Source organism: Phascolarctos cinereus, unplaced genomic scaffold (assembly GCF_003287225.1).
Source record: "Phascolarctos cinereus isolate Bilbo 61053 unplaced genomic scaffold, phaCin_HiC Scaffold_4;HRSCAF=312, whole genome shotgun sequence".
NCBI lineage: Eukaryota > Metazoa > Chordata > Mammalia > Diprotodontia > Phascolarctidae > Phascolarctos > Phascolarctos cinereus.
In genome coordinates this window covers 241,345,685-241,370,566 of record NW_027555847.1, presented here as the reverse complement: position 1 = coordinate 241,370,566, position 24,882 = coordinate 241,345,685, and the positions used below count along the sequence as shown (strand labels likewise).

At 36.0% G+C, this 24,882-nt stretch overlaps 1 pseudogene; it reads right to left on the bottom strand.

Annotated features, from left to right (window-relative positions):
* LOC144456525 (lysosome-associated membrane glycoprotein 2-like) overlaps nt 1-8,433 on the bottom strand; it is a 47,669-nt pseudogene extending 39,236 nt beyond the window's left edge.
* Between the last annotated feature and the right edge of the window lie 16,449 nt (nt 8,434-24,882).

The window sequence follows — 24,882 nt, the reverse complement described above, 5'->3', positions numbered from 1 at the left end:
TTGTCACATGTTTCATTGATGTTCTTTTACCTTTTTCTCATTTTTTTGCATCTTGCTCACTCATTCCCTTCACCCAAATATAAGTCCTTCCTTCTAACAAACAAATAGAGTCAAGGAAAACAGGCTGTCATTATTGATTATATATGTATATATAAACATAAGTTAATAATGCAGTTTCTAATATTATTAACACTCAATAAACAAAATAATAAATCAACTACCAGTGCATACAGTTCTCAAATTTTTGAGATATAAATGGTCAGACTAGACAGTTAACACCTGGCTGGTTCCAGCATACCCCTTCATGTATGTAAATAACTATATATATTTATCCTGAAAATCCATGTCTCATTTTGCACCTCTAGGTCATTGCCTCTCTGCCAGTGTGACTGATTGATTATTGCATTTATCGGAGTCCTAGCATTTTTCAAATCTCTTTTTATTTACATTACTGTTGTGTGTGTATATGTATGTGTATAGATATATATAGACATATATACATACACATACACAGACAAACACACATATATGTACACACACACACACACACACACACACACACACACACACGGATATTGTATATACCCAAGGTCTATATACCCATCTTATTGGATTATACTCATCTTATTGTGTATCAAGTAATGCAAGATTTTTCCACATCTATCTGAATCCATCATATTCATCATTTTTATGATAAAACAATATTCCACTGAATGCATATGTCATAATTTGTCCTTTCATTCCACAATTTATGGACACTAACTTTCCTTATAGCAACCATTTACATCTAAGTTGTACATGCATTTTAAACTAATTATGGCAAATGGCATGATGTGTCATTTAGTCAATTAACATTTATTAAACATCTACAAGTTGTTCTAAGATTAATGTCTCCCAGATTACTGACTTGCCAGTTTCCTCAGTAGTATTTGTGAAATAACACGTTCTTTTCTTTAGGTTATACATGTGTTTTCATGCAAAACATATCCATAATAGGCATCTGGTAAGAGAAAACATAGAAAAAAAAAACTCAAGGAAAATAAGGAACATAAAAAGTATGCTTCTATCTGTATTTAAACACCATCAGTTCTTTCTCTGGGGATGGATCGATAGCAGTTTTCTTCATAAGTCCTTCAGAGTTGTCTTGGATCATTGTACTGCTGAGAATAGCTAAGTCATTTACAACTTATCATTTTACAATATTGCTGTTACTTTGTACACAGCACATTTCACTTTGTATCGGCCCATCCAAGTTTTTCTAGGTTTTCCTGAGAGCATCCTGTTCATCATTTCTTGTGCTACAATAATATTCCATCATAATCACATACCACAACTTGCTCAGTCATTCGCCAATTGATGGGCTTCCCCTCTGTTTCCAATTCTTTGCCCCAGAAAAGAACTGCTATAAATATTTTTGTACATATAGATTCTTTTTATTTTTTTATCTCTTTTTGGATACAGACCTACTAGTCAACGGGTGTACTGGGCTTTATAACCCTTTGGACATAGTTTCAAATTGTTCTACAGAATGGTTGAATCAGTTCACAACTCCATTAACAATTCATTAAAGTCTCATTTCCCCCACATCCCCTCCAACATTTGTCATTAATCTTTTATCTCTTATTAGCCAATTTATTAAATATGAGGTAGTACCTCAAAATTATTTTAGTCTACATTTCTCCAATCAATAATGGGTTAGACTACTTTTTCATATGGGTCTAAATAGTTTTGAAAACTGATCAAATATTTTGATCATTTATCAATTGGGGAATGGCTCATATTTTTATAAATTTGATTCCATTCTCTATGTATTTGAGAAATGAGGTCTTTATCAGAGAAAGTTGTTTCAAAATGTTCATCACAGTTACTATTGTTAACTATATTTCCCTCCATCCTATCTCCCACGTGATGTATTCTATTCTTTTTCTCTTTTCACCCTGTTCCTCCTCAAAATTGTTTTGCTTCTGACTAATCCCTCACCAGATCTTCCATCCCTTCTGTCACACCCCCTTCTCTTATTCCCTTCCTGTCCTATTTTTCTGTAGAGTAAGATGTATTTTTATACCCAGTTGAGGGTGTATGTTATTCTCTCTTTGAGCCAATTCTGATGAGAGTAAGGTTTGCCCACTCTCCCTCACTTCTCCCCTCTTCCACTCCACTGTAAAAGCTTTTTCTTGCCTCTTTTATGTGAGATAATTTACCCCATTCAACCTCTTCTTTTCTCTTTCTCCCAGTACATTCCTTTTTCAACACTTAATTTTATTTTTAGATATCATCCCTTTATATTCAGCTCACACCTGTGCCTTCTGTCTATAAATATTCCTTCCAACTACCCTAATAATGAGAAAGGTCTTATAAGTTGCAAATATCATCTTCCCATGAACGAAAATAAGCAGTTTAACCTAATTAAGTCCCTAATGATTTCCCTCTCCTGTTTACCTTTTTATGCTTCTCTTGAGTCTTGAATTTGGAACTCAAATTTTCTATACAGCTCTGGTCTTTTCATCAAGAATGCTTGAAAGTCCTCTATTTCATTGAATATCCATTTTCTCCCTGAAGAGGATTATAGTCAGTTTTGCTATGGTTCTTTGAGATGATCCTAGCTATTTTGACCTCTGGAATATCATATACCAAGCCCTCTAATACTTTAATGGTTCTAAATTTTGCCTTATTCTTACTCTGGCTTCATGATACTTGAATTTTTTTCTTTCTGGCTGCTTGAAATGTTTTCTCCTTGACCCGGGAACTCTGGAATTTGACTATAATAATCCTGGCCATTTTCATTTTGGGATCTCTCTCTCTCTCTCTCTCTCTCTCTCTCTCTCTCTCTCTCTCTCTCTATCTATCCGTCTCTCTCTCTCTTTCTCTCTCTCTCTCTCTCTCAGGCAATTGGGTTTAAGTGACTTGCTCAGGGTCACACAGCTAATAAGTGTCAAGTGTTTCTTCTGAGACCAGATTTGAATTAAGGTCCTCCTGACTTCAGGGCTGGTGCTCTGTCCACTGCACCACCTACCTGCCCCTTTGGGATTTCTTTCAGGAGGTGATCAATGGATTGTGTCAATTTTTATTTTGTCTCTGGTTCTAGAATATCAGCACAGTTTTCTTTGATAATTTCTTGAAAGACAATGTCTAGGCTTTTTTTTTTCCTGGCTTCCAGGAAGTTCAATTATTTTTAAACTATCTCTCCTGGATATATTTTCCAGGTCAATTGTTTTTTCAATGAGATATTTCACATTGTCTTCTATGTTTTCATTCATTTTTTTTTTATTGTTTCTGGACTTCTCATAAAGTCATTAGCTTCCATTTGCTCCATTGTAATTTTTGAGGGATTATTTAATTCAGTGAGCTTTTGGACTTCATTTTCCATTTGACCAACTCTGCTTTGTAAGTCATTCTTCTCAATTGCTTTTTGGATATCTTTATCATTTGGCTTAGTCTGTTATTTTCTTCAGTAATTTTTTGTGTCTCCTTTACCAAGCTGTTGAGTCATTTTTCATGTTTTCTTTGTATCACTATCATTTTTCTTCCCAATTTTTTTCTTCTACCTCTTTTACCTGATTTTCAAAATTCTTTTTGAGCTTTTTCATGGCCTGATAGCAATTTACATTTTTTTTCCTGGAGGTTTTGGATGTAAGAGCATTGACTTTGTTTTCTTCTTCTGATTGTGTGTTTTGATTTTCTTTGTCACCATAGTAACTTTAAATAGTCAGAAACAATCCTCTCCCACCCTTAATTTTATTTTTAGATGTCACCTGTTCATCTTCAACTCACCCTGTGCCATCTACCTATCTATCAATCTATCTATCTATCTATCTATCTATCTATCTATCTGTCTGTCTGTCTGTCTATCTACATATAATTTTTTCCCTCCAACTAACCTAATACTGACAAAGGTCTCATGAGTTACAAATATCATCTTTCCATGTAGGAATGTAAACAGTTCAACTTTAATAAGTCCCATACCATTTCTCTTTCCTATTTACCTTTTCATGCTTCTCTTCAGCTTTGTACTTGAAAGTCAAATTTTCTACTCAGCTCTGATCTTTACATCAAGAATGCTTGAAAATCCTCTTTTTCATTGAATGTCTATTGTTTTGACATACATTTATTTATTTTGATTTTTCAACATTTACTTCCACAAGATTTTGAGTTCCAAATTTTCACCCCAACTCGCCCCTTCTCCCACCCCAAGACGGCATGCATTCTGAATACCCCTTCCCCTAGTCGGCCCTCTCTTCTATCTCTACCTCCCTTCTCTTATACCCTTCCGCTTCTATTTTCCTGTGGTGCAGGATAGACTTCTGTAACCCGTGTCCTGTATTTCTTATTTCCCAGTTGCACGTGAAAACATTTTTTTAAACTTGTGTTTTTGAAACTTTGGGTTCCAAATTTTCTCCCTTCCTCCCTTCCCACCAACCCTCATTGAAAAGGCAAGCAACTCAATATAGGTTATACATATGCAGTTATGCAAAACACTTCCATAGTAGACATGTTGTGAAAAACTAAATTTCCCTTAATACTATCCTGCCCCCCCATTTATTTTGTTCTTTCTTTTGACCCTGTCCCTCCTCAGAAGTATTTGCTTCTGATTACCCCCTTTCCCAATCTGCCCTCCTCTCTATCACCCCCCTGCTCTGTTGTCCCTTTCCCCCCCTATTTTCCTGTAGGTAAGACAGATTTCCATACCCAATTGAATGTGTATGTTATTCCCTCCTTAAGCCAAATCCTATGAGAATAAGATTCACTCATTCCCTCTCACCTTCCCCTGTTTCCTCTCCACTATAAGAGCCTTTTCTTTGTTTTATTTTTGTGAGATAATTTACCTTGTTCTACCTCTCCCTTTCTTCTTTTCCTAGTATAATCCTCTCTCATCCCTTAATTTTATTCTCCAGATATGACCCGTTAATCTTCAACTCACCCTGTACCCTCTATCTATCTATCATCTATTATATCTATCTATCTATCTATCTATCTATCTATCTATCTATCTATCTATCCATCTATACATACATACACATAATTTTTCCTCCAACTACCCTAATACTGACAAAGGTCTCATGAGTTATAAAATATCATCTTTCCATGCAGGAATGTAAACAGTTCAACTTAATAAGTCTCTTATGATTTCTCTTTCCTGTTTACCTCTTCATGTTCCACTTGAGTCCTGTATTTGAAAGTCAAATTTTCTATTCAGCTCTGGTCTTTTCATCAAGAATGCTTGAAAGTCCTCTATTTCACTGAATGACCATTTTTTCCCCTGAAGGATTATACTCAGTTTTGCTGGGTAGGTGATTCTTGGTAATCCTATCTCCTTTGCCCTCCAGAATATTATATTCCATGCCTGGGTCCTTTAATGTAGAAGCTGCTAAATCTTGTGTTATCCTGATTGTGTTTCCACAGTACTTGAATTGTTTCTTCTGGCAGCTTGTAATATTTTTCCTTGACCTGGAACTCTGGAATTTGGCTACAATTTCCTAGGAGTTTTCCTTTGGGCATCTCTTTCAGGAGGATATCTGTGGATTCTTTCAATTTCTATTTTGCCCTCTGGTTCTAATATATCAGGGCAGTTTTCCTTGATAATTTCTTGAAAGATGATGTCTAGGCTCTCTTTTTTGATTACGGCTTTCAGATAGTCCAATAATTTTTAAATTCTCTCTCCTGGATCTATTTTCCAGGTCACTTGTTTTTCCAATGAGATATTTCACATTGTTTTCTAATTTTTCATTCTTTTGGATTTGTTCAACTGTATCTTGATTTCTCATAAAGTCACTAGCTTCCAAGTGCTCTATTCTAATTTTTAAGGAAGTATTTTCTTCAGAAGTCTTTTGGACTTCCTTTTCCATTTGGCTAATTTTTCTTTTTAGGGCATTTTCCTCCTCATTGGCTTTTGGTTTAGGCTATTTTTTAAGGTGTTATTTTCTTTAATATTTTTTTGGGTCTGGTGACTTGTTTTTCATGATTTTCTTGTATCACTCTCATTTCTCTTTGAAGTTTTTCCTCTGCTTCCCTTACTTGCTTCTCAAAATCCCTTTTGACCTCTTCTAAGGCCTGGGACTGATTCATATTTTTCTTGGAGGCTTTGGATGTAGGAGCTTTGACCTTGTTGTCTTCTTCTGATTGTGTATTTTCATCTTCTTTGTCCCCAAAGTAAGATAATATAGTCTGACTCTTTTTGCACTGCTTGCTCATGATCCCGGCAAATTCCTTGAGTTTTAAACTCTTTGTTAAGGTAAGAGTCTGCTTCCAATGTGGAGAATGTACTGTCCCAAACTTCAGGGGTTTGTACAGCTGTTTTCAGAGATACTTGTAGGTACCTGTAAATTTTCAATTCCCACAAGGTGGTATGATAAGGGGCTAGGTGTTTACTCCTTTCTTGGTCTGGGAGCACAAGTATTCCTTTCTGTCCTGTAACTGTAAGGAGGGGTTCCTCTCCACAGCCACTCTAAGCTCCACCACGCCAGCATTCCTGCTCACCCCAGCACCACAACCCAGAACTGTGACCCAGATCCAAACATGGGCAAAGGAAGAGATTCCTGTCTCAGCACTGGCAAAGAGATCCCTGCAATCCCTCTCTGAACAGCCATTGGATTCCCCCTCAGTCCATAGGCCAGAAGCTCAGGAAGCAGCTGCCCCCCCACCCCGGACCATACTCTTGGGGAATGAAGCTGAGACCCCTCCTTCCTTTCTCAGCACCTACAGAAATAGACTTTTCCCACTGACCTTCTAAGTTGTCTCTGGCATTAGTGGGTAAAGGAGTCTGGAAACTTCCACAGCTGCCCAAGATTCAGTCCTTTGAGGCCTGCTCCAGGTTTGCTGTGTCCTGTGCTCCCAGCCTGGTGTGATACACCTTTCTGATCAATCATCCAGGTTGTCTTGGGCTGGAAATTTGTTTCACTCTGTCTTTTTGTGGGTTCTGCTGCTTCAGAATTTGTTTAGAGCCACTTTTTATGAGTATTTGGAGGGGTTTTGGGGAGAGCTCAAGCAAGTCACTGCTTTCACTGTGCCATCTTGGCTCTGCCCCGCCATGGCTTTCAGATAGTCCAATAATTTTTAAATTCTCTCTCCTGGATCTATTTTCCAGGTCAGTTGTTTTTCCAGTGAGATATTTCATATTGTCTTCTATTTTTTCATTCTTTTGGATTTCTTTTGCAGTGTCTTGATTTCTCATAAAGTAACTAGCTTCCTATTGTTCTATCTTAATTTTTTTTTTCCTTTTAGGCAATTGAGGTTAAGTGACTTGCCCAGGGTCACTCAGCTAGTAAGTGTCAAACGTTTGGTCTGAGGATGGATTTGAACTCAGGTTGTCCTGACTTCAGGACTGGTGCTCTATCCACTGTGCCACCTAGCTGCCCCCTCTATCCTAATTTTTAAAGAAGTATTTTCTTCAGTAAGCTTTTGGACTTCCTTTTCCATTGTTCTTTTTAGGGCATTTTTCTCCTCATTGACTTTTTGGACCTCTTTTGCCATTTGGGTTAGGCTATTTTTTAAGGTGTTACTTTCTTCAGTATTTTTTTGGGTCTCCTTTAGCAAGCTGTTGACTTGTTTTTCATGATTTTCTTGCATCACTCTCATTTCTCTTTCCAGTTTTTCCTCTACTTCTCTTACTTGCTTCTCAAAACCCCTTTTGAGCTCTTCCAAGGCCTGGGACTGATTTGTATTTTTCTTGAAGGCTTTGAATGTAGGAGCTTTGATTTTGTTGTCTTCTTCTGGTTGTATGTTTTGATCTTCTTTGTCACCAAAGTAAGATAATATAGTCTGACTCTTTTTTTTGTGCTGCTTGCTCATGATCCCAGCCAATTACTTGAGTTTTAAACTCTTTGTTAAGGTAAGAGTCTGCTTCCAATGTCAGAATGTACTGTCCCAAGCTTCAGGGGTTTGTATAGCTGTTTTCAGAGATACTTGTAGGGAACTGTAAATTTTCAGTTCTTGAAAGTTGGTATGATAAGGGGAGAGGTGTTTACTCTTTCCTGGCCTGTGCTCTGACCTATTAGTGCCCACAAGCACTCCTTTCTGTCCTAGAACTGTGAGGAAGGTTTATTCTCCACAGCCACTACAAACTCTACCACACCAGCACTTCTCCTCACCTCAGGACCACCACCCAGAACTGTGACCCAGATCCAAGCACAGGCAAAGCATGAGATTCCTGCCTCAGTAAAGGCAAAGAGATCGCTGCAATCCCCCTGTGATCAGACACTGGATTCCCCCTCAGTCTGTGGGCCAGAAGCTCAGGTGCAAGCACCACCCTGGGGACCTGCGGTCTGTGTCCTGGAACTGGCTCTGAGACTTAGCTCCTCTCTCAGCACCACAGAAACAGACTTTTCCCACTGACCTAAGTCTTTGGTATTTGTATTGAAGTGTCTGGAAACTGCCACAGCTGTGTGTGATTCGGTTCTCCGAGGCCTGCTGCAGGTTCACTGTGGCCTGCACAGCCATGCCGCACTGCGCTCCGCTCCCAGTTCAGTGTGATATACCTTTCCAATCAATCATCCAGGTTGTCTTGAGCTGGAAATTTGCTTCACTCTGTGTTCTTGTGGGTTCTGCTGCTGTAAAATTGGTTTAGAGCCATTTTTTATAGGTATATTGAGGGGTTTGGTAAGTCACTGCTTTCACTCCACCATCTTGGCTTCACCTCCCTTGAGTTGAATGTGTATTTTTTACCCTGAAGGATTATATTCTGTTTTTCTGGGTAGGGCATTCTTGGCTGTAATCCTATCACATTTGCCCTCTGGAATATTATATTCCAAGTCCTCTGGTCTCTTAACATAGAAGCTGCTAAATCTTGTGTTATCCTGATTATGTTTACACAATACTTGAATTGTTCCTTTCTGGATCCTTGCAATATTTTTGCCTTGACTGAGGAACTTTGGAAGTTGGCTACAATATTCCTAGGAATTTTCCTCTGGTGATCTTTTTTTCAGGAGGTGATCTGTGGATTTTTTCCATTTCTACTTTATTCTCTGGTTGTAAAATATCAGGGCAGTTTTCCTTGATGATTTCTTGAAATTGATATCTAGTTTCTTTTTTGATTATGGCTTTCAAGTAGTCCAATAAATTTTAGATTCTCTCTCCTGGATCTATTTTCCAGGTCAGTTGTATTTCCAATGAGATATTTCACATTTTCTTCAATTTTTTTTCATTCTTTTGGTTTTCTTTTACAATTTCTTGATTTCTCATAAAATCACCACCTTCCATTTGTTCCATTCCAATTTTTAAGGAAGTATTTTCTTCAGCAAGATTTTGGACTTCCTTTTCCATTTGGCCAATTCTGCTTTTTAAGGCATTCTTCTCCTAATTGGCTTTTTGGACCTCTTTTGTCATTTGGGTTGAGCTGTTTTTCAAGATGTTATTTTCTTCAGTATTTTTTTGGGTCTCCTTTAGTAATTTGTTGACTTGTTTTCATGATTTTCTTGCATCATTTTCATTTATTTTACCAGTTTTTCCTCTACTCCTCTTACTTGCTTCTCATATTCCTTTTTAAGCTCTTCCATGGCCTGGGACTGATTCATACTTTTCTTGGAGGCTTTGAAGGTAAGAGCTTTGACTTTGTTGCCTTCTCATGGTTATAATTTTTCTTAATTTATTTTCTTAATTTATTTTGATTTATTGACAATCACTTACAAAAGCTTTTGAGTTTAAAATTTTTCTTCCTCTTCCTCCCCACCACCCTTCCCAAGATGGCACACAATTTGATATAGCCTATACATTTACATTCCTATTAAATATATTTTCACCTTAGTGAAGTTGTAAGTAAAAATTAAAACCAATAGGAGGAACCATCAGGAAGAGGAAACAAAACTCAACAGAAGAGAAAAAAAAAATAGCAATTCAACTTCCACAGTTATGATTACTATCTGTGTCTTTTTCTCCATCCTTTTTCCCCTTTTTATGCTTTTTTCTCCTTTCTGCTTCCCCCCTCCACTAGTGTTTTTCTTTTGACCACCACCTTCTTCAGTCTCTCCTCCCTTCTGCTATTCCTTTCCCTTTTCTTCCCTTTTGCCCTTACTGCTTCTTCCCTCACTTCTATCTCTCCTCCCTTTTCTTTCCCCTTTTCCCTCTTACTGCTTATAGAGCAAGTTAGATTTCTATGCCTAAGCAATTATGTTATTCCCTTCTTGAGCCAAATCTGATGAGAGTAAGGTTCAAACAATGCTCACCCACCTCCCTTCTTTCCCTCTGCTGTAATAGGATTTTATATCTTTTCCTGTAAGATAATTTGCCCTTGTGTGCCTCCTCCTTTTTCAGTACAATTTCTAAGATCAGACTAATCCACTTACTTGGATTCATTTAACCCACATGATTATTTATTTTTTTTATTCATTACATCAAAGTCATCTAATATCCACCCCCTTTATGTATACTTCTTAAACGTGGTGTAATAACAATACAGTTTTCAAGAGTTGCAAGTGTCATCTTCCCTTGTAGGGATGTAAATAGTCTACCTTTATTAATGACATTTTGTATCTTTCTGTCCCATTTACCTTTCTTTGTCCTTCTTGAGTCCTGTACTTCAAGATCAAATTTTTTGTTGAGCTCAGGTCTTTCTATGAGGAAGGTTTGGAAGTCCCCTATTCCATTGAATATCCAACTTCTCCCTTGAAAAATCATGCTCATTTCTGCAGGGTAGTTGATTCTTGGCTGCAATCCAAGCTCTTTGCCTTATGGAACATCATGTTCCATACCCTGTGGTCTTTTAATGTAAAAGCTTCAAGGTAGGTCCTGTGTAATCCTGACTGTGGTTCCATGATATTTAAATTGTTTCTTTCTGGCTGCTTGCAGCACCTTCTCTTTAATCTGGTAATTTTTGAATTTTGCTATTATGTTCCTTGGCATTTTCAATTTGGGATCTCTTTCAGGTGATGAGTGGTGCATTCTGTCTATGGTTATTTTACCTTCCGGTTCTAGGATTTCCAGGCAGTTTTCCTTTATGATTTCCTGACAGATACTGTCCAGGCTCTTTTTTTCATCATGATTTTCAGGCAGTCCAATGATTTTTAAATTGTCTCTCCTGGATCGATTTTCCAGGTCAGTTTTCTTTTACTGATGAGATATTTTAGGTTTTTCTCTATTTTTTTTTCATTTCTTTGTTTCTGTTTGACTGATTCTTGCTCTGTCATACCGTCATTAGTTTCCATTTCTCCAAATCTAGTTTTTAACAAATTGTTTTCTTCTGTTTGTTTTTGTACTTCCTTCTTCAATTGGCCAATTGTATTTTTAAGGTATTTGTTTTCTTCAGTGTACTTTTTTTCCAGCTTGCCAATTGTGTTTTTCAGGGACTTGTTTTTTTAGTGTACTTTTTTTCCAATTGGCCAATTATATTTTTGAAGGACTCTTTTACCTCTCTCATTAGACTTTTAAAATCCTTCTTGAGCTCTTCTAAGAAGGCTTTTGGGGCTTCATACCAGTTCATATTCCCTTTTAATGTTGCAGATGTGGGTTTGTTGACAATGCTGTCCTCTTCAGAATTTCTGTCTTGATCTTCACTCTTCTCATAATATGAATCTATGGTACATTTCTTTTTACTCATGGTTTCTTTATTTCCTGGCCTTTAAAGAGATTAAGCTCTCCTGATGGGCAACAGAGGCACTGACCCAAGCTTCTTGTGTTGGGAGCCTTAGGTCTTGGTCACTGGATTTGTGTGCTGGGGCCTCTTATGTTGGGAATTGGAGGTTGTAGGGTTTTGGCAGCTTACCTGGTGTTGGGCTGGAATCAGCAAGGCTGGAACTTTCAGGCAATTCTAGGTTGCCTGCTTTTCCTTTCCTTTAGCTTTCTTGAGCTCCTTTTAGATGGGTGCCACAGGGTGTTTATCTGCCTGGGGCCCCTTGCACTGCTGCCTCCCTTGCTTCTTCTAAGGTACTGGGAGATTCCTTTGAGGTAGAGTGCCGAGGCACCTGGTGGTTTTCTGAGCTGGTTTCCACCAGTTTTCCTGCCCTCACTGAGGTACTTGGAGGTCCAGGTGTTGGTGTTTGCCTGCTCTAGCATCCTGGGCTTCAGGATGTCCTCCTGGTTGACAGTTGGAGGCTGTAGGATTCTGACAGCTTACCTGGTGTTGGGTTGGAATCAGCAAGGCTGGGACTTTAGGAAGACTCTAGGTTGCTTTCTTCAGCTCCTTTCAGATGAATGCTACTGGATGCTTATCTTACTGGGGCCCTTTGTAGTACTGCTTACCTTATTTTTGCTGAGGCACTGGGAGACCCATTTACTGGCCTGCTGCACTGCTGTTCCCTGTCTTTCTTCTAGTTCAGCAATTCCAGGTTTTATTTTTTTTTCCCCTGCGATGGTATTTTCTGAGTTTTCAGAGGTTGATAGGGGAGGGTGAGAGTGACTACGTTTTTATTCTGCCATCTTGGCTCCTGGAAGTGGAAGTCTGTTATATGTTTTGATCTTCTTTGCAACAAAAGTATGATTCTATGAAATGACTTTATTTTTGCACTGTTTGCTTTTGTTCTCAGCCAGTTACTTGAGCTTTAAATTCTTTGTTAAGGTAGAGGTCTGCTTCCAGTGTGGACAATTTAGTGTCCCAAGCTTCAGGGGTTTTGTGCAGCTGTTTTCAGAGATACATCTAGGGACCCGGAAATTTTCAGTTCTTCCAAGGTGGCACGATCAGGGGCGAGGTATTTACTCCTTTTCTGTCCTGTGCTCTGGTATGTGATTGACCACAAGCACTCTTTTCTGCTTTGGAACTTGGAAGAGGACTCCCCCCTCACTGCTGCTGCCACAAACTCCATTATACCAGTGTTCCTCTTTGCCCCAGGACTGCCACCCAGGACTGCCACCCAGCTCCAAGCATGGGCAAAGCAAGAGAATCATGCCTCAGCACCATGAAAGAGATCCCTGTAATCCCCCTCTCATCAGTCACTCAATTCCCCCTCCACATGTGGGCTGAGAGAACCAAAATCAGCTACAACTCTGGGGCTGCAGCAGGACTGGGGCTGAATTGAGCTCTTCTCTCACCAAGGTCTGACAAATATTTCCTTTTGACCTTCTAAGTTGTCTTTGGTGTTTATGGGTTGAGAAATTTGAAAACCACTACAATTCCCCTTGATTCAACCCCCTGAGGACTGCTTCAAGTTCACTGAAGCCCAGTCTTTGATATATGGTCCAGGCTGAACTACACTCCTCTCCCATCGTGGTGCAATAAACCTTTCCAATCAACCATTCAGATTGTCTTGGGCTGGAAATTTCTTTCCCTCTGTCTTTTTGTGGGTTCTGCAGTTCTAGAATTGGTTTAGACCTATTTATTACAGGCATTTGGAGAATTTTGGGGGGGAGCTCAAGGAAGTCACTGCTTTTATTCTGCTATCTTGGCTCTTCCCCCTTATTTATTGATTCTACTTCTATGCATTTATTCCAAAGAAATCAATGACAAAGGTCCAATAATTGTAAAAATATTTGAAATAGCATTTTTATTAAAAAATAAATATGTGGTTGATTAATAAATTAATCCCATTTTTGGGGGGAATTGCTGAACCTATTTTGGTACATAAATAAATATTAGATATATAGATTTAATTTTGTTTTAATTTATAAATTTTTAAAGTTATGTAAATGTCCTTTCTTTTTATATCAGTCATTTCCTAGTACTCTTCTCCTTCAAACAGAGAATCTTCCCTTATATAAAAGAAAATTTAAGAAAAAAATCTCCAACATAGTGATACTGTCTGACAGGCTACACAACATTTTACAATAGTAATCACACACTTATTTAAGTAAAGAAGTATATTTAATCATTTCTTCCCCAGAACCAAAAATGATCATTTCTATTGTATTGCATTTGGCTTGATTTTTTAGTTCATTTAAAAGATATTATCATAGTCATGTGTACTGCTTCTGCTTATTTTATTCTGCATCAGTTCATACAAGTTTTCCCATTTGTGGGGTCCCACTTGTGGAAAAACCATAAAATATGGTAATAAGTGAAAAGCCATAAAAACTTCAACTCTGTGAAATATGGAAGCCTGAACATGGTGATCTGTTAAAAATCATAGCTTAGATACTGAATACACTGGGTCATAATTTATGATGCTATGACTTATGAAAGCCATAACAAGAATACCTTACATGATCAATACATGTTTGGGTATAACAGTGACTTAACACCCAAGCTCAATACTAAACAAAAAAACAAAAATATTCGCTAATCAATATTGATGCACTTTCTAGCTCCTCCTTCCTTTGTCTGTTTTCTATAATTATCAATGGGATTTTGAGAGTTCTTTGCAGGGATCCACTGAATTGTCTGCCTGCTGCTCCAAACCAAAGATTGCCCTGTTTTGTGAGTATTCAAATGGTTGATTAAACTATTACTTATAATCAACTTAGAAATGCTTGCCCTCTTACTTTGTTTTCAAAAGAACACCCCACAGTTATATGGGAGGTACAAGGTTCCCCAGTGAGAGGAATTCTGAACTTTATGCCATTATATTACATTTCAAGAATATATCATAGTAAGTTTAATCTTATGCACAATCATTTTGTTGGTGTTGTTCTGTTTTGTTGTTGTGGCTGACTCTTTATGATCCCATGCAGCATAGAAAACTAGTTTCCTTCTACCCTCCATTATATACCAAAGTTTGTCCAACTTCATGCTTGTTGCTTTCATGAGACTATATGTGCCATGAGCTCTCTTTTTTTCCCTAAAGTTGGTATATCCAAAGAATATTTAGTTCTTCCTTTCATTCTCATTACTCTCCAATCTTCCTTAAGATTTGTGTTGTCTTAGATCTCTTTTTCTTTTGATGATTTAATTTTGTTCTGTCTCTTAACTCTTGATAACATTTTATTTTAGGCAATTGGGGTTAAGTGGCTTGACCAGGGTCACACAGCTAGTAAGTGTCAAGTGTTTGGTTTGAGGCTGGTTTTGAACTCAGGTTGTCCTGACTTCAGGGATGGTGCTCTATCCACTGTGCCACCTAGCTGCCCCTTGATAACATTTTAAAACAATTATTTTACCTCATTGAAAAAAAAAAGAAAGAATTAATTGCCTTCCTTAGTCACCTCAAAAATAACTATTTCTTTACCTTTCTTGTGTTTCTCTTGCTTAAAGTATTTGCAAGTAAAGTACCATTTTTGCTTCTTGTTTCTTTTGGAGGAATAGTTCAAGTACCTTTCTTGTTGACAATTCATAGGTTTTCATTAATGCTTAATCACAGATTTGTTAGATATATCATCTTGGGGGATACATCTAACTTTTCTTGCTTTGTAATTATCATATTCCAAACTCTAACAAAATATTTCAAAGAGGCAAAGAAATCTTTTATTAGAGTTAATTTTCTTCTTAGCTAAAGGCCTATCTATTTGAAAAAAAATAGTGTTGCTTAGTATTGAAATTCAGGAACTTGTCAATTATATACCTTAAATCCTAAGTTTGGGGTTTTCCCTGCCAATGATCTGTGAATGAGTGTTTTGCTATTATTTTGAAAACTTCAGGGTAGTACTCTTTTACTATTTCCTAGGGTATTGCATTCCATATTTTTAATGCAATTAATCCTCAACTTTCCAGGATTAATGTTCTAGAAAATGGAATGAAAGCCAAAAATGTGAAAGTTGATACATTGAACCAATGGAAATGGGGGGTCAGTTTTCTATGACCACCAAAAACTAATATTGCACTAGAGATTGGTGAAAATAAACTTTTCTGCATATTATTCTTTACATTATTATTGCTGTTATTTAGGCTGCTGGGTGACACTGCAAATAGACTGCCAACCCCAGAGTCAGTAAGACATGAATTCAAATCCAGCCTCAGAAATGTCTAGCTATGTAATCTTTGGAAAGACATTTAATGCTATTTCTTAGGTTTCCTCATCTCTAAAATGAACTAGAAATGGAAATGGTAAACACTTCTGTATCTCTGACAAGAAAATTCCAAATGTTTTTACAAAGAGCAGATTAAATGGAATGATCAAAGAACAATAACAAATCTCTCTACCTCAGCCATCTGTGAAAACCAAGGGAGAGCTTGCTAGGACTTTAGTCTCAGCTGTCAGAACACACTAAGAGTGATAAGGTATTAACATTACCTCTGACACTTTGTCATTTATGGCTGGTGGATAGCATTGGAGATAGTGAAGGAAACACCAGTATGAAATAATCTGTCAAGGACATCTCTGCTTTGTGCACCATTTGAGATCTTCAAAGGTCTCAAAATATAGGAACATAGCCAAGTTGAGTTGGCATTTAACCTAGAGGCTGCAAACAATAATGGGAACTTCAAATTTACATGATTGCCAATGCAAAAATAAAAATGAAATTAGTAATAAAATGACACCAACGCTTGAAGTCGCAAAAGTTGTACAATTGTTGAGGATTGATATTTTCTGGGAGATTTATCATTCTAAAATTATGTCTTTGCTTTTCACATTCCAGATCTGTCATCCTGATTTAAATTCATGTGTCTAGTCAAAATTGACTTTTTCTTTTCATCTACAAAAAGTTCTACCACATCTACCTATCTATATCTATATCTATATCTATATCTATATCTATATCTATATCTATATCTATATCTATATCTATATCTATATCTATATCTATATCTATATCTATATCTATATCTATATCTATATCTATATCTATATCTATATCTATATCTATATCTATATCTATATCTATATCATCTATATCTATATCTATATCTATATCTATCTATCTATCTATCTACTATCTACCTATCTATCTGTCTGTCTACCTATCTGTATTTCTATCTATCTATCTTTCTATTTTGTTAAAGATCTGTTATTTGTTTATTGAGAGGATTTCCTGTGATTCTTCATTTTAGGTTTTGGGTTACCTACTGTATTATTTGTATTTATATCTTTTATTAAACTATTTTTTACTGTAAATTGATTTCTTTCTTCATATCTTATTTTAAATGTTTATTTCTTTTTTTAACCATCCTGAAGTTTTTTGCTATCATCTAACAAATCTTCAGAATGCCTTTTCTAACTTCTTTTTTAATGAAGTTTCATGATTTGCCTTTTTAAGGAAAAAATGAAGATCTGAGATAATTATGTATTTGGCTACTTGAGTCTTAAACACTCTGGCAGCAATATTTACAACCCATCCCATTTTGCTAGCTTCACTTTGCTTACTTCTCCTCCTACCTTGACTATTGCTTTGCAAAGTGCTGCTCTTGGGCTTACTACTATTGGTTATTCTTTTGTTAACCACGGCATAATTCTCCCTGTTCTCTTGAGGAAAGGAGTGAGAACAGCCCAGGTGGACATCTAGGTTCTTTTGTGTGTGGAACCTTGGCTATGTGATATAAGCTAATTCTGTGGTGGGAGGAAAGGGAATGGCTGATTGGTTGGCAGCCTGAAATTTTTGGCTGAATTTCTAATGCAATCATCACTAGAGGCAGACAGAGGAAGCAACAAAGTCAAGTGGTGCCTACAAGTAGACTGTGCACTGCTCTTCTCAATCCTAATATACCCCAATAGTTTTTCTTATGCATCCTCTAGGGTGCAGACACCTCACTTTGGAGACCAGTTTTCTACAAAGATAAAGTTGTTAGTGTTCTACATGATGATATTTATGAAAGCATGAAAACAGATAATAATGCGTCCTACAGGATTAAATTCATGTAATAAAAAAAATGACTGTTCGGGACTTCACCAATCATTATTTAGACTAATCTTCTTCATGATTTATAATTTCTTTGTGCATGGACTGTTGAATACAATTTGGATGTAATATAATTTTCTCTGCAATTTAGGAATTAATTGGGCACATAGAGTAATATTATAAGATGATACTTAAGTGGTAAGAAAACTTAATGTTTCTTCTTGGCTAAATTAACATCAGCAAAACCTTACAAAATGTTTCTACCTGAAATAATAAGATACTTGAAGCAAAATATCTTTGTCTTTCACCTCCACCCCTTCAGAAATAATGGCCTGACTTTTGCTATATGATCTCTTTATCTTAGAATTCATTTTATTTGTTGTTCAGTCATTTTTCAGTTGTGTTGAACACTTTATTACTCCATTTGGGCTTTTCTTAGCAAAGATACTAGAGTGGTTTGCCATTTACTGCTCCGTCTCATTTTACAGATGAGGAAGCTAAGGCAAACTGAATTAAATGATTGCCCAAGGTGACACACCTAGTAACTGTATGAAGTCAGATTTGAACTCAGGATGATGTCTTGTTGACTACAAGCCTGGCACTCTACCCACTGTACCACATAGCTTCCCTTAGTTTATCAGTGTATTTTTAAAAGCATCCAGTGGAGGATGGAATTTGTCCTTTTATCAGCTGCAGTGGAGGCAAATAGTGTCTTTCTGATCATGGAACTCAGAAAACTCATCCTCTTTACCTATGCCTCATTGTCCCCTCTAGCTACTGGAAAGTTGTTCCACATCACTAGTGTTATTTGCTTAAGAGGTATCCTCATTCCCTGAAAATAACAGCACAGAATACTCTCAAAAAAGTGGATCTAGAATCTGGGATTTAAAAACTTCCTTAAAGGTATATATCTTCTCTAGAATATTCCATCTATGCCTTCTTTAGAAGGTATATAAGTGGAATGTTCCTTAGACTCTGAAACACTGTGGTAGGGGCACCTTGCCCAGATGTAAAGGCATATTTTGACTATTACCATAAGGCTATGGATATAAATTTCCAAACATTGGTTTATAATTCTCAGCATTCCTGTAATGCTTTAAGATTTTCAAAGCACTTCATATATGTTATCTCATTTGATGCTTATGGCAATCCTGGGAGGTAGATGCTATCATTATCCCTATTTTCCAGATGAGCAAACTAAGGCTGAGAAAGGTTCAGTGACTTCTAAGGGTGTCATAGCTAGAAGTGTCTGATGCAGGATTTGAACTCGTCTTCTTGATTCTAAGGCCAACACTCTATGTAATGTGCCCTAGTTGGTTAAGCAACTACTGTGTGCAATACACTATGCTATGAATACATACACCTCTGACTACCGCATTTTACTATTATCCAGTGAGATAATTTTCAAATACACACACACATATGCATATGTAATTTATTTTTTTCCAATCACTTCTAAAAACAATTTTATCCTCATTTTTGAAATTTCTTTTTTAATTTCAAATTCTCTCACTCCCTTACTCCATCATTGAGAAGACAAGCCATTTCGTATAGGTTATACATGTGCAGTGATATAAAACATATTTGAATATTAGCCATGTGGTTAAAGAAAACAAAGACCAAAAATAAAAATAAAAAGCTTTAAAAACAAGTATTCTTCAATCTGCATTCAGACTCAATCAGTTCTTGCTCTGGAGGTAGAAAGCATTTTTATTCATAAGTCCTTGCTAAGGACAGCTAAGTTATTCATAATTGATCATTGCATAATATTGCTGTTACTGTGTATAAAGTTCTCCTGGTTCTGCTCAATTTGTTTTGCATAGGTTCATCTCCAGGATTTTCTGAAAGCATCCTGCTTGTGATTTCCTATAGCACAGTATTCCATTACATTCATATACCAAAACTTGTTCAGCCATTTCTCAATTTATGGACATCCCCTCAATTTCCAGTTCTTTGCCACCACTAAACCAGCTACTGTAAATATTTTTGTACACGTAAATCTTTTTCCTTTTAAAAAATAAATATCTTTAGGATACAGACCTAGTATGGTATTACTTGATAAAGGACATATGTGTTTTATAGTCTTTTGTACATAGTTCCAAATTGCTCTCCAAAATCATTAGGTCAGTTAACAGCTCCATTAATAATGCATTAGTGTCCTGATTTTCCCATATCACCTTCAACATTTGTCCTTTTCCTTTTCTTTCAAATAAGCCAATTTGATAGGTGTGAGGTGGTATCTCAGTTGTTTTAATTTACATTTTTTGATTAATATTGATTTAGAACATTTTTTTCATATAATTCTAGATAGCTTTGATTTTTTTTTTCATGTTAATACTGCCTTTTCATGTCCTTTTACCATCTATCGTATGGAGAATGATATTCATTCTTATGAATTTGACTTGGTTCTTTATCTATTGCAGAAATGAGTCCATTATCAGGAAAAAATATTTTAGAACATTTCCCCCAATTTTCACTTTACTTTTCATTTTGGCTGCATTGGTTTGATTTATGCAAGATTTTTTAAATTTAAAGTAATCAAAATTATCTAGTTTACAGTCTGTGATGCTCCTTGTTTGGTCATAAAATCTTCCCTTATCCATAGAACCGGGAGGTAAACTATTCTATGCTCCCTTAATTTGGTTATGGTATCATCTTTTATTTCTAAACTATGTAATCAGCTCTGATATTTACTCCTGTGTTATGAGTAAGTTCATCTTATTCATATTCAGTGTTATGATTAATAACTCTGTATTTCCCTTTATCCCAACTTCCCCAAGTCACGTTCCCTTCCTTTATCATTTGTCTCCTCATATCACCCTTCCCTCCTCCCTCCTAGTCAGGTAATAAAGATTTATATACCTAGTGGAGTGTGTATGGCACTCTGTCTTTTGGCCAATTCAAATGAAAGTAAGATTCAAGCATTGCCCACTATCTCCCCATCTTCTCCTCCACCAAAAAAACTTTTTTTTGCCCTTTTTATGTGAGATAATTTATCCCATTTTACCTCTACCTTCCCACTTCTCCCAGTGTATTCCTCCTTCTCACCCCTTGATTTTATTTTTTGAATAACACCCCATTAGAATCAATTGACACCTGTGTATTCTATGTATACTCCTTTTAACTACCATAATAAATGATAAAGTTCTTAGGTGTTAAAAAAGGATCATTTTTCCCACATATCCATGTAAAAAGTTTAAAATTATTGAATTCCTTGTTTTCTGACTTCTTTTTTTTTCTATTTAACATGTTTAATGTTTCTCTTGAGTCTATTATTTGAAAATCAAATTTTCATTCAGTTCTGTTTTTTTTCATCAGTGATGCTTGAAAGTCCTCTATTTCTTTGAATGTCCATTTTTCCCCCAAAGGATTATAGTAAGTTTTTTGGGGGGTAAGTGATTCTTGATTATAATCTCAGCTCCTTTGCCCCACTGGGGCAAATTTAATTTAGAAATTGTTAAATCTTGAGTAATTCTGATTGTGGCTCCATAACATTTGATTTTTTTTTTCCTTCTTGCTGCTTGCAATATTTTCTTCTTGACATAGGAGCTCTAGAATTTGACTATAATAGTCCTGGCAGTGTTTCTTTTAGGATCTTTTTCAGCAGGTGATCAGTTGATTCTTTCATTTGCTATTTTTAATGTCCAGGTCTTTTTTTTTTTTTAACATTTCTTTTGGGTAGTACAAGAATTCTTAAATTATCTCTCCTGAATTTGTTTTTCAGAAGAATTGTTTTTCTGATGACATATTTTGGTTTCTTCTTTTCTTCATTTTTATGATTTTTTAATTGTTTCTTGATATCTTGTGGAGTCGTTAGCTTCCACTTGCTCAATTCTAATTTTAAAGTAATTATTTTCTTCAGTGAGCTTTTGCACCTCCTTTTCCATTTATCCAGTTCTATTTAAAATTTTTTTTCTTCATTGAAATTTTGAAGTTCTTTTTTTTTCCTATTCAGACAATTCTGCTATTTAAGGAGTTCTTATCTTCAATGGATTTTTATGTCTTTTTTATAATTTGTTCAATTTTGGTTTTTTTAAGATGTTATGTTCTTCAGTATTTTTTTTTTTGCCTCTTTTACTAAGCTGTTGATTTTTTTCTTTTTAGGCATTTAGGGTTAAGTGACTTGCCCAGGGTCACACAGATAGTAAGTTTCAAGTGTTTGGTCTGAGGCCAAATTTGAACTCAGGTCCTCCTGACTTCAGGGCTGGTATTCTATCCACTGCGCAACCTAGCTGCCCCCTAAGCTGTTGATTTTTTTTTGTAATTTTCTTGCATCACTCTCATTCCTTTTCCCCATTTTCCTCTACTTATATTATTTGATTTTTAACATCTTTTTTGAGGTCTTGCAGGAATTATTTGTTTTTTTAATTTAGAAGGGGAAAACCTGAGACCAATTCACATTTTTCTTTGAGGTTTTGTATGTAGTTGTTTTGACATTGTTATGTTTTGATCTTTCCTGACACCATAACAACTTTCTGTGGTCGGGTTTTTGGGTTTATTTGTTTGCTCATTTTCCCAGCCTATCTCTTAACTTTTAACTTCATGTCAATATTGAACTTTTCTTTTGGTGTGGAAAAGGCACTGTCCCAAAGCTTCAGGATTTTTTGTGCTGCTGTGTTCAGAGCTAGTCCTCAGGGTCTGTTAGTTTTCAGTTTTTCTAAGGTGGTATGATGTAAAGAGAAGTATGGTCCCCGCTCTCCTGGCCTGTGCTCTGGTCTGTGAAAAATCACAAGCACTCTGTTCCACCCTGAAACTGTCCAGAGTTTCAGCTCCTCATCCTGGGACTGCAACTTAGAGCCATATATGGGCAATGCAAGGGAGTCCTTTTTCCCATGCCAGCAGAGGGTCTCTTATAATCTCCTTCTCACCAGTTTTCCAACTCTCTTAACATCTGTAGGCTGAGAGCTTGGGAAGGTGCCACCATTTCCAATGCTGTTTTGTCCAAGGCCTGCTGTTAGCTTGCTAGACAGGGCCTGTACTGGACTATGCTCCATTTATTCCCTAGGTAAGACAGACATTACCTGCTGATTGTTTCACTCTGTTTTTTTTGTTGCCTGTGCCAATTCATTTTTATTTTTTTGCTATATGTACTATGAAATAGTTTTTATTTCAAAGTATGTTCATACCAGAAAAGCAAATATTCAAATTAAAGTTATTTTTTTATTTGACATTTCAGTGAGCAAAAAGTTTGATTACAAAGTGAGACAGTATTATCAACCTACCTCAGTTATGCCCCTAGTTACCTCATGAAAGATATGATGGAGGTCTTATACCATTTAGACACAAACACAAGATAGGCCTTTTCTAATTGTTTGGTCCTCACTATTCACCTTAAAAGTAGACTAACAAATTTTATGCCTAGGAAATATCTGGCAACAGAGCAAGATATTCCTATGTTAATTCTTTTTTAAAATTTGTTTGAGTGATCCTAATTAAGAATCAGGATGCTAATATTCATTAATGAAATCAGTGAACAACTACTAAGTGCCTACTATATGCTAGGCATCATTTATATATGTGTGTGTGTGTGTGTGTGTGTGTGTGTGTGTGTGTGTGTGTGTGTGTGTGTATGTATATTTTTTTTCCTTGAGATTAGTTTTTTTCCAGTTTACTTGCAGGGACATGTTTTTGTGTGTTTGTTTTTGTTTTTGTGGGGTTTTTTGCTAGGTGGAATTACAGTAATTTTAATAAAAATTCTAGTCAGTATTTGAAGTCTGATGTACAAATAGGAAAAAATCCCTAGATTTTTATTTAGAATATTAAGAAGAGCCTCTACAAGTAATGAAAAATTGCATATCAGCAGTGATAATACATATTTTCTCTCACCTTTAAGGTTCAGATATTTAGCACTAAAGACAAACAATATTTCCTCATGGCAGAAGAGGAAAACAGCACAAGACTTGGAATCAGAAGACCAGCATTCAAGTTTTGGCAAACTATTTTACTAGTCTGAGCCTCAGCTTCCTCATCTAGAAAATGAGGATACTAATACTACCTATACTACCTATCTATCCCGCATAGTTACAGAAAAAAATGCTTTAAATAAATTCCTTGTAGAAATGGGAATTGTCATGATTACTGCTTGTGCTATCTACCACACAGGGTTGCTGTCAGGAAAGCATTTTTAAGCTGTAAAGCACTGTTTACATGTGAGCTATAAAATAGTAGTTATTGTGATCTAGGGTTCTTTTCACACCCAGTAAGCTTTCTTGGTTAATATGAATGCTTTGTTTATTTTTTTTCTCAATTACATGTAAAAATAATTTTAGCATTCACTTCCTTAAAATTTTGAGTTCCAAATTATCTTCCTTCCCTCTCCCATTACTTCAGAAAGCAAGCATTTTGATATAGATTATTCATGTAGTTATGCAAAACATTTCCATATTAATCATGTTGTGAAAGAAAACACAGGAAAAAAAAAGAAAGTAAAAAAAATATGCTTGAATGTGCATCCAGACTCCATCAATTCTTTCTCTGGAGGTAGATAGCATTTCTCCTCAAAGGTCCTTTGGAATTGTCTTGGATTGCTGAGAATATTGCTAAGAATAAGTCATTCGCAGTTGATTATTGTACAATATTGCTGTTATTCTACAGAGTGTTCTCCTGGTTCTGCTCACTTCACTTTGTATCAGTTCATGTAAGTCTTTCTTCTGAAAGCTATTATTCCTTGCAGCACAATAGTATTCCATCACAATTACACACGGCAACATATTCAAGAATTCCCCAATTGATGGGCATCCCCTCAATTTCCAATTCTTTGCCACTACAAAAAGACCTGCTATAAATTGAATGTTTTCTCTTAAAAAGAATCTTAACACATAAAATCCATTATGAATTTCTATTAAAATTTTGACACAAATAGAAAAACAATCTTTTCCTAACTAGAGGATACCTCACTAAATGCTTTCAAAATTGCATTTGACCTGTCTTTCTGAAGAAAGTTAAGTCATTAACAGTATATCCCTTCCCTTTTGTTAATAATGGGAAAAGTTTTTAAACGTGTGAAGTCTACTGCTTTTCAAGCAAATGAAGAACAAAAAATATGGCACTATTTCAAAAAAGATGCCAATAAAATGGCAGTGGCACAAAGATTCGAGCCAATCTCCAATATCACAAGTTAGTGATAATACAATACCATGTAATGGTTTTCTGATAAGCAAGGAGCTTGTAAGAACAGGAATAAGATGCTACTTAATATTGAAGACTATGCTAAGTATATACATATATATATATATATATATATATATATATATATACACACACACACACATATAATATACATTTGCATATAATAATCTTACAATCTGCCATTCCAAACTA